At 41.0% G+C, this 10,990-nt stretch overlaps 1 long non-coding RNA gene across 1 annotated transcript; it reads left to right on the top strand.

Moving 5' to 3' along the window:
• Window positions 1–6,288: 6,288 nt before the first annotated feature.
• Window positions 6,289–10,032, top strand: LOC146693552 (uncharacterized). Its single transcript, XR_014923975.1, has 2 exons — window positions 6,289–6,802; window positions 9,914–10,032. It is a non-coding gene; the product is annotated as an uncharacterized LOC146693552 (long non-coding RNA).
• Window positions 10,033–10,990: the final 958 nt, after the last annotated feature.

Below are 10,990 nucleotides of genomic sequence, written 5' to 3'. Positions count from 1 at the left end.
GTCAAGGTCTTGCCACCTGTCACATAACAGTTTTCAAGCTCATTCTTCTTCACCGTTTCCATTCTCAGTCTATTTCTATCTTTATTTTTTCCCCAGATATAAATTGTCCGCCCCTTTTTGACTTTCCTTTGTGACCTGGTATGAGCTGAAGCTGTATTATAAATGCACAGAGGGAAAGCCAGTTGAAAAAAGATCTTTAATACCTTATACCTTACTTTGTACTCCTGCATATAATTGTATGTGGAACGATGGATATTTTAAAACCACCACCTTATGTTCACAGCCTTGTAACTTCATCCATGCTTCCCCCTTTTACACGTGCAGAGCTTCAGTTTTCTTTTCCGCTTTCATTTTCTTTCAGTGATTCACTGCCCCCATCATTCCTGGATCGACGTCTTCAACTGCATTTTTGTGCAAATTGTCAATTCACTCTTAAAGCTGATGATCAGCAATTCCCAACCACCCCTTTCAACCTTCTCACCTGCCTGCCCCAGACATTTTCCCTGCCTTTCTGTTTCTCACATCAGCAGCTATTTTATTCACTCTAAAAGCTCCTCTGGCCGCCCGAGTCTGCCTTGATTTCCTTCCAGTTGTTCTCATCTGACCAAAGGAATCCATCATACATCTCCCTACAGGCAGCCTCAAAATCTCTACATTTTTGGCCCCTTCAGAGAGCTCAAGTACTCGTATCTTTTCTACCTCAAAATGGAAACCTTTCAGTATTGGCTTCTTTTAGTCTTTTTTCATCTTAATGTCCATTCCCCCTAAATGAACTTAAGATTTGTTTCAGTGCAGAAAGTAGTAGCTGACATTCTCCCCAAATTTGCTCATATCAATCTGAAAGATTTTGTCAAAGTTTGTGTTTATGGTGTATGTTGAAAATTTCACCCTAACACTCACCATCGATCCCCCCTCAAACGTTCAGCACAACTCTGAGAAGTAAGCTGAAGATGCTTTACACATAGGGCCCAAGGCAGTTAATAGAAGTACACATCCATGAAATCAAGTTGGCAGGAAACAGAGCAGACAGCACGGTCAAGTCAGGCATATCAAACAATCAAGGTGTCACAAAGAAACCCTCCATGTACTGAGCGTATTAGAAAACAAATGCAGAACAGCTGGGCTGGCAGGTGGCAGGTGACACAGTCAGTCAGTTAATGAGCAGATGCGAGACGCTCTCTGGAACCAGCAATAGTAGCGAGTAAACACTGAACACATGGAGAAACTGAAAACTGAGAGCTAGAGGAGGACGGAGAAAGCAGGCATTGTGGTTGGAACTATGAATTTAATGCAGGTTATACATCTATATATATATCTCCCAGAGGGATGCTCGAGGATGGTGTGGATGACTGAATAAGCAGGATCTGTTGCAACTCTATCTGGGCTTTATTTTCTTCTGAGAGTAGAGCTGACAGCCAATCACCTGCTCAACAGACTGGACAATACACTGGCTGAGGTCCCTGGAAGAAGAATGAACACCAGACAGGAATAATTTGAAAAATAAATAATACATATATATGTATTATAGGGATGGGTATTGTTTAGGTTTTATCTGATACCGGTACTTTTGAAACGGTGCCGGTGCTTAAACGGTGCTCAAACCGGTGCTCAAACCGGTGCTTAAAGAATGGAGAACACAAAATTGGTCCAAAAACCTCTCATGTTCAGCTGTTTTTTTGTAAAAAGATAACAATGTTAGCCTTTTCTGCAGCTATAGGGCATATATGGTATCACTCTTGGCTGGAAGCAGTGCTTAAACAATAGAAAAAACACAAACTTTGTCCAAAAACCTCTCATGTTTAACTGTTTTCCACTTTTTCTTTGGTCATTTTAGCCTTTTTGGCCAGCGTGAAAGGAGTATCTGCCATCACACAAGAAGACAGCAGCATGTAGCTATGATGATGTTTGCTAGTTCACCTTACATGCATTAATGTAATAACGTGGTTAGCCTACTCGTTTATGTCAGAACCGGAGCCATCATGGCACCGGATACCGGTACCCATATATATATATATATATATATATATATATATATATATATTATGTATGCTGCTGGAATGTAACCAGAAGAATGCAGTCATCTACATGCCAAAGTGTACTATTTTAAAATGAATTTTCCATATGAATTTTTAAAAGATTTTAAAGGATTATTTCCTGTATATTTTATCATTTATGGAAGTGTCAGCTACAAAAAACTGATAATACACTGCCACAAACCTACAAGGACATTTTTTGCATGAATTATTTATTTATAATTTTTTTAAAGTGCATATAAGTAATTGTAAAACCTTTACATGCAAATTATTTGTAAGCAAACTCTAGAAGCAAGCGAAAAGATTTCCTTGTTTTTGAATTTGTAGAAATATTTCAGTTTTGCATGATTATCCAAAATGACATACAATAACTTTGCAGGCTGTTGTTTTGCCCTGAGCTTCACTACGATTGGCATGATATTCTCTTTAAAAATGTGTTTTTCTTGGTTTGGCTGCGTCTCACCCAATCCTCACTCGTGATATCATCTGTGTTTTGCCTCGTCTCTTCATGCTCTTTTTTTCTTTCCTTTTTTTCATTCCACTCAACTGGCTGTGATAGATAGCAGGCCCTTCCTGACCCTGATGGAGATCCCTTGAATGTTTATATTTTCTCTGTAATATGTAGGGTCTTCACCTTGCAGTATAAAGTTCCCTGAGGCAACTGTCGCTGTGAACTGGCACAATACACTCAGCATCTCCTATGAGTCCATTACGTGCACATCAACCGAAAAGATCTGAAAACAAAGCTCAAGTATAAATCTAATAAATTCTAATCAATAAAGTCCACAACTTCTTATAAGTTTCCACTACACTTTAATTTTTTTTTATTTCCAAATGTCTTTAACAGCATCTTCAACACTCATATTCATCTTCTAATTAGCATTTGAAGCTTGACCAGATTTTCCACTTCAAATTCGGTGGATGAGAAGCGATGTCTCTACACTCTGTCTGGTTCATCTTCAAACCCCCCATCCACCCTTTTGTCATACTCTCTCATGTTAGGATATCTTCTTTTTCCATCTGGGATACAGATGACTTTTAAAGAGTATGAAACTCTCTGGTATGACGAGAAAATGAAAGAGAGAACAGAAAGGAAAAAATTTAAATAACTGTAATTTGTCTGGCTTGAGATCCTGCAGATCTTGGAGGCTGCATTTCATTTCAAATGAAAAGACAGCCCGAGGGCTTGATAAAGAAACTTTATAGATAAGAAGGAGTGAATAAACATGCATAGAAAAATTGTTACGAGTACAACAGACGTGTTATGAGCTTTGAAGTGAAATTTGGCTTGCTGCTGCTCTGTCTCTGCCTGTGGTGGCTCTTGAGAAAATGGACCAGGTGCATAGTATGCACAGCAGCACATGCAGTACTTTCTCTCTATTCACTATCCAAGGACTGTCATAATAACTGAGTGGCCACATTCATGGACTGATATAGTTCAGTTTCTCTAGATTTCAATGTTTGCCTTGGAACTGGATTACACCCGTGTTTCATGATCCTGAAGAAAACAGCAAAACACGTTTCAGTTGAGCTGAGTTCACCTCTCCTAGAGTAACTGCCTGTCTCCTGGAATCTCCTATATGTTATTGAGACTGTGCTGGGAGACACAACAGACCTTCTGGCAATGTCACTTACTGATGTACAGTCCCGGGGGATGGGCTACTTCTACAACCTTTTACCCAAGTATGGTAGCATTCAAGTATTGTCTCATGCTAGTGACACGGACACTGGCCAAATGCAAAACTGCTGCAAAAACTGTCAGAAAAGATGAAGAGGGGAAAATGTCAGAGTAGCAGTTCAGTTTGTTACAGTCAACGGCAAAAGAAGTTACAGTGTAGTCTCACTGCTGGCCTTTTAGCCTTGAGCATGTTTGCCTTATCCCCTCCAGAGTACTACAAGTTCACAGACAGTAAATTGGTATTTTGATGGGCTATCTTTGTCAGCCTGCAGTCTCATTAGCACATTTATCATTTTTGGTTTATGGTGAGGAGATATCAGCTGAAAGGATTTGTTGTTCTGCAGCAAAGTATTATCATAAAAACACGGAGACGGGTATAAACATTCACTATAAAGACAGCTCCTTGGGCTCTCCCACGCTCCGTGCTGTTATTAAAGCTGGTTACAGGTACTTTCTCTTATAGTCTTTATCTCTTTTAAATAATTCAACACTTGCCCTACGGTTCCCCCACCGTCTAAAACTGATGGATGGCAAATGTTCAGCACTACTGTACACGGTGTTCTCTGAGAAGTGTTGAACCATTTTCTCATGCTGCATGAATTATTAAGAGATTGTCACCAACATGTTCTTCCATCACTAAATTGAAATGTGTTTTCCTGAAGGAGTCCAAACACCCCCCCCCCCCTCCCCCCAAACACACACAAAATTATGTAGGGGGAGATTTAAACACAATGCAACAAGACTGCAAAAAAAGCCTCACACATTTCCCTGTCAGTGGATGAGAGTCTGCTTTGTGGAGTCGATCCATCAGCGAAACCGTTTATTCTCAGGTCCTCGACATGTCATTGAAAGTGAAGACAGTTTCAGTATACAGGAGGGAAATCTCTCATTACATTCAAAATAGAGTGAGAATGCAAGCCAAAGGAGTAAAGCCACAACAATAATTCAAGGGAACTTGAAAATGGGAACGATTGCAATGAATCCCTCACAAAACCTGAAGAAAAAGTAAATTAAAAAAAGTTCTACTATGTGTGTGTGTTAGTGTAGGAGTGTGTGTGTGCAAATGGCGAACATACAGAGGACCAGCATCCTGTACCAAACCGGCAAGCTCTGTCATCAAATTCTGCAGCGGCAATGGTGCTTCATACATGGCCTGGTTGTGCAGACAGTGCACATCTGTACAGGATAAAGTGTTCAATGCTTTATCCACAAGGACGACTCTGATCTGGATGCCTGAAGAAAAAAATCGTATCAAAGCCTCAGCTGAAACATTTCAATCCTCGGAAGAAAGGCATGCCAAAAAGGTCAAAGATTATAGTTAATGACACAAAAGCTCCCTTGTAGCTGGTGGAAAGTTAGTGTTACACTTGGGGGCTCCGCAGCAACACAGAAAAGAGCTTGGCAGGTGAAGCTCACTGAAAAGCCTCTGAGATTTCAATAGGTAAAGATTTGCAGATATTCAGAAGGCTTCATTTGAAGCAGCTCTGCATTGCCCACAGTGTGAGGATGACGCCTCATGACAAGGGCAGCATCAGGCAGATTTAAGCACAAAGGCGGATTTGTGTGTAAACTGTTATAGAGGTCAGAGGTTTCATCAAGCCAATTAGTGACGTCATATAGACGATGCTCATATAAAGGTTTCAAAGATAATCTTCTAGCAGCATTATGTTCTCAAGCAATTAAAACTACATTCAGGCACAAAGAGTGTTAGGAATATTTTAAATATGCCCGTCTTCACTTCAGTAATTACTTTTCAGCATTATTTCAGGCAGATCCTGATTTTCTTTCAGCAAACATTAATTGGAAAGTCTCTGAGAGCGTTCAGACTGTGAGGAATTAAACAGTGATCAATTCACGTCAAATAATGTCTGATAAAAATACCATTTTCGAAAAAAGTAGCCCCAAACTGATGTGAACAATTACATAGAAAATTAGTCTCTAGAGCTTTTGTTGCAATGACCTTCAGGACAGGAAGTCATTCAGTCCAGATGAAGTGCCCGCTATTGTCCTGGACGCAGAGGATCAAGTGAACCGTGCAATCGGTCATCCTGAGGGTAATGAAATATTTGCTTCGTGGATGCTGCCGGCAATGGGTGAGGTGCTGTTGGCAATTTCCAGGTTGCCGCTGACCTTAAGGAAGATGCCATTTATTCTAAGCAGCAGTGGAGGTCAGAGATCACCATGAGAGGTAGAGGAAGCTATTTTGGTGCCCCGACAAACCCCACTGTGCTGTCTCGCACTAATAAACAGTGCCTCATATCAGAAGCCCACTTTAATTATGTATAGGTTACAAATCATTTGGCGGTTGTTAATTAATATTTAATTGTGAAGCCTTGTTGTTTCATATTAACAAGACAGTCAGAATGAACAATGGCAAATATTTTAACTTTGCAGAACAAGAATAAAAAATAAGAAGTGACAGCGTGCTTTAAATAATGAATGCGATGAATGATGTCATCCGTATGTCGCTTTATGTCACCAACACATATTGTCCTAATTCTAAACAAAGGCGATGATGAATGAGCCTGGTTGCTGCGGTTGTTGCTTAAATATACTAATCAATATCAGTGAGGATTCGTGCGCTGAAAGATGTTTCCATGACAACCTCAGTTAAACTTGATTTATTCGAGACACGCTCCTCAGAGGCCCGCTGAGACAACGGGTTGCTATAATGTGCGCATGGCTCATTAAGCTCAGGTAATAATGAACCAATGGCAAGCTCAGCTTGTCTCATCAAATCCTTATTTTCTGCAAGAAACACTAGATGGCAGCGCAGGCCAAGCAATGGCCGCCCACCGAGCATCCACTTGGCAGAGTGAGATAGAATCCACCAGTTGTTCCTCCAGCACTTGTGCGGTTTCTGTCGGCAGCTGCCGCTGAGTTCGTTCACTTTCAGGCGTTATTTGCTGAGGAAAGCCTACCCTACCCTCCAAGGTCAACAGATCACCTGCGGACCCCCGAACCACGCCAGGACACCCAGTTTCTTCTGGAGGAGCGCTGAGCAGTTGGAGCTGATTGAAGGACGCCATGCATTACTTCTGGATATACAGCGTTTGGATCCCCTTCCTCGCTTTCCTCTTCGGATTTCAAGGTAAGAGAGACAGTTTCATTCGTTTGCCCTGTGAGTGTAGCAGGAGTTAGACTATGCTGTGATGCAGTTTTGGGCTGTTTGGAAATTGTTTGGAGCTGTGTTAGCTGCCTGTTAGTGCCTCATTCTGTTACATGGCCCTTTGAATTGTGGCTGTTGCGCACTTGGGAAACTGTATCACTAAGTGTATGACTTTAGACATTAAATGATCTGTGTCAGACAGACCTCGCTGCTCAGCAAGGTCAAGGTGCATAACACGTTTGTAAACTTGATAGATGCCAGGGGTCGGACAAGTGGCACAGCAGCAGCACGCCTGCACGGAGACCGAAGGTGAAGTTCGTCTTTGCTGTTAGTGGGGAGGTCCAGGGCAGACAGGAGCAGACTGAGACGATTCCCAAGTGTTCAGATCAAAGCTTCCAAGTTTCATCTACATTTCCTTACTGGTGGCTCTCTGGGAAACCGGATGCTTGTCTTTTGAGGGCCAGAGAGCATGTTTGCGAACATCCAATTGGTTAAAATGTGATTCTGTGTAGTTTAAATCAATTTTATCTATTAGAACCCCCCCCTATAGATGAGACCTAACCAAGAGGCTCTCACGTGACACTTTCATCTGTTGATGGTTATTTGAAGTTTTTGATACTCAGTAACAATGTGATCTCAATTGTATAAAAAATTGCAGTTATATGTCCAAGAGTGATTTTGGAACACTCTAGTAGACTAACCCATGGAAGAGTGAAAGCCACCCTCTGTTATAAAGCTAGACAGTGTTGATCACATTCTCACCTAATCTACCAGTCTTATTTAGTCTATACTGGATCTTTTCTCTGTCCATTGATGTGATCTGACCTCACAGATCTACTTTGCTTTCGACCGCGAGCACTCTAATTGAGCTGATTTAGCTCCTCTCCGGGAGTTGAGAGTTAAATCAATTTGGTTCTTTTGTCTCCCATAGGAGCACGCTACCTAGAAAAGCATACGGCCTGACCAAGCATATTGGATTCAGTTTGACAGTGGTCTGATGCTGGCAAGCAGCCTGGAATAGTGTGATGTGCCAGATTGGGGCAACTAGAGAGCGAGAGAGGAAAGGAGGAGAGGAAGAGACATAAGTGGAGATAGGAAGAGAGAAAATTTGACATGTTGAACGGGAATCAGACAGATTTTTTAATTTTTTGTTACATTCAAAATGAGTTATTGGCAGTAAGTAATGCTCTCAAGCATCCTCAAGCACCTCACTGCACAGGATATCAGTAGGAGACTGAAGAACGTTAAAGTGTGTTTGAATACTCAAATGTTACCACTAGTTCTTTGATGGTGAGAAATGGTCTGTCTCCCTTCACTATTACTTTGTACCTCTCTTTATTTCATCCTCCTCTTTCCTCGCCCACGAGTCTTCTTTTTATGCAGCTCATGTAGAGCGCACTGCTTGTCCTGAATTTTAAAGCACAAATGGCAGATTACTTCTCAGAGCAGAGGCTTATGAGAAGTTTGCTTTTAAACTTGGTGTACTGTAGCACACACGGTAAGAATAACTGATTACTATCATCGGATTAATGTTGATTTTTTTGGTTATCTTATTATCATTTTTTTAACAAGTTTTCTGCTATGCCGATAATGATAAATCCTAGAAACAGAGCCAGCCACATTCCATCAAATCTCCAAACAGTTGTCTTGGCAGATGCACAACTGTTGTCTACAGTCACAATCAGCACTGGCACTGAAATGTGCTGTCTGGGGATGTGGCTCATTTACTTACCAAGCCACTGCTGATAAAGAAAAGAATGATGGATGGAGATTTGGTCTGTCACTTCAGCTGCTGCTTTTGCTTCCTCCTCCTAGTTGCGTCTTTTCCATCTTTCACAGTGTTCATTTCAAACTGTTATACTGTATGTGGCCAATTCAGCTGGGACAAGGCCTCTGACTCTGTGTTACCATATTAGTTGTTGCATATTTTATAGGTTAGACTGTGGCAAGCTGCATACAGAAGCGTCAATCAGAGATCACATTATCTGAGGGAGGGGAAGCTGGAGAACTTTCAGGGTGTCTGTAAGGTAGTCTTAGATTTTTCTGTAGACGTGTTGGGGATATTTATTATAGGTGGATTATAAAATGCCACCTGCAATGTTTTCCAAAAAATAATTGCCTTGTATAGAGACAGTCTACAAATGAATTATCATTTATCGATGTGGTGTTCTATTTCTTTGTAAAACAAATTCATCTTTCTTCACCAAGTACAGATTGTTTTTTTTTTTTTTTTAATTCTTCAAAGAGTTGCCTTCCTGCTTTGATCTTCATATTTGCCTCATCAGGGCACTAGAGTCCCTCTCCTGATGGTTTCATTTAATTAATTAGGACAAATGACAGTATGTAATGTTAATAGTGGCTGTTTTGCACATTACCTTCACAGTGGGAGAGAGAGACGCCGTACAGGAAGGTAGAAAGAAAAGAGGAAAGGACATATTTAGTCATTTATCTAGTTTTCTTTTAAGGAATTAGTAGATCCTAAGTTCCTACTAGGCATTTTTGACTTCTGTGTTGTAGAAAACTGAACACACAGCTTTTGTTAAGATAAAGCAGAACATAATAAAAATGAGACAATATTCATGACTGATGTCAGTTTTCTTGGCCTTATTCAGATTAGTGATGTTTTTGTAAGTGCGACCTGTCGATACCAATTTTTCTGATTTTTTTTTTTTTCATTTGCTTTCTAAGTGACAGCATAAATCCATTTTCTTCAGTGCAGAATATTGTTATCATAATGAACTTAATTATCACTATAGTAAGTTACAGAAGCTTAAACAACTGAAAATAAAGAGCTCAGCTACTGGGAAAAGCTACAAATAATTAAATGAAAAATTAAACCGGTGCACCTGCACCATTACCTTTGACCTTACCGAACAACAGCAAGTGCTGCAAATTTACATTTCACAAAACAATTATCAGGTTTTTCAGTATGTTTGTAACTTCATCAGATAACAGGTGTGGGAGGGTGTGGTTTGGTTCAGCTGCAGGGGGTGGGGTGGGGGGCGGAGCAGTGGGTTCAGGGTGTGGTGTCAGGGGAGGCTGATCTACACAGCTGTTCTCCATCACCTAATCATGCCTCCCCTATATTTGTAGGATGCCGGCTGGGACCTGATGGCAGAGCTGTGTACTGCACTGGAGAGAGGCGGCTGGAAAGCTGCACAAGGCCGCACAGAAAAATGAAAGAATATTGTCAAACACCCCCCCCCCCCCCCCCCCCCCCCCCCCCCCCCCCCCCCAATGTTCAAGTGCCTGCAATGTGTGCCTTTGGTCCTTTCTTCCACAACAGGACATCGACTCTTTTCTCTTTTTTGATTTCCTCATAACTGCTTTGATCCTTTGCTCATACCGAGGCTGCTGGTTTGTGGCTGTTTCTGAGCTCTGGATTGCTTTAGCGTTAGCCACTCTAACTTTGTTAGCCTGATTGATCAGAGTGATTTAATAGTTACTGGCGGTCCACCAGTAGTTAACTTTGGCTAACAGACTGGCTAGGCCACTTTAATGGTGGTTGTCCCTGATTTAGTTGCCTTTCCAGTGAGTCACGCGTCTCCTGCTACATAGTCTCTGCTCGTGGCGGAGATTCATATCTTTTTTTCTTTTCTGGAGATCTACTGCAAGCTAGGGGACCACTAAAACCACAGTCAGCGGCAAGTGGAGCACTGGCTTATTTGTAGCTGTGCACTCACAGAGCAAAACTAGAAATATCTATAGTCAATTTTTGAGATTGAAAAGCCAGCTGAATGCTCTGTGTCCTGATTTTTTTTTTTTGAGAAACAATTCAAGTAAGGCAACATTTAGAAGGGCTAATTTCAATCTGTGATTTTAGTCTGAAGACTTGTCTTGATTTGTCTTAAACGGTGTATGGCAAGCACAAAATGAAGCAAAGCTAAACAGCGGGGGACAGCTTATGTATAGAGAATGAGAATGGGGAAAAAAAAAAAAAGATTGGCAGAACAAAATGAAAAGTATGAATGTTGTTGAAATCTCTTGCTATCACTGCACATATTCTAGTAACAGTCTGTACTATGAGAACTATGTGTTTCTGTGTTGACAAATGGGACAGTGATGTGAAGTAGAAGTGGGTCAGTGAAAATGTAAACCCAACACTCATGATAATCATAATTATCACTGCCAATTTCAAGGTTTCAGTTTTCACTATTTAAATGATCTGTT

Source organism: Copadichromis virginalis, linkage group LG14, assembly GCF_057382275.1.
Source record: "Copadichromis virginalis isolate Kocher_CV1m ecotype Utaka linkage group LG14, C_Virginalis_male_GT1.1, whole genome shotgun sequence".
In the NCBI taxonomy this organism is placed as follows: domain Eukaryota; kingdom Metazoa; phylum Chordata; class Actinopteri; order Cichliformes; family Cichlidae; genus Copadichromis; species Copadichromis virginalis.
Note: the sequence above shows the minus strand (reverse complement) of the source record. Positions and strands in the feature narration are given on the sequence as shown.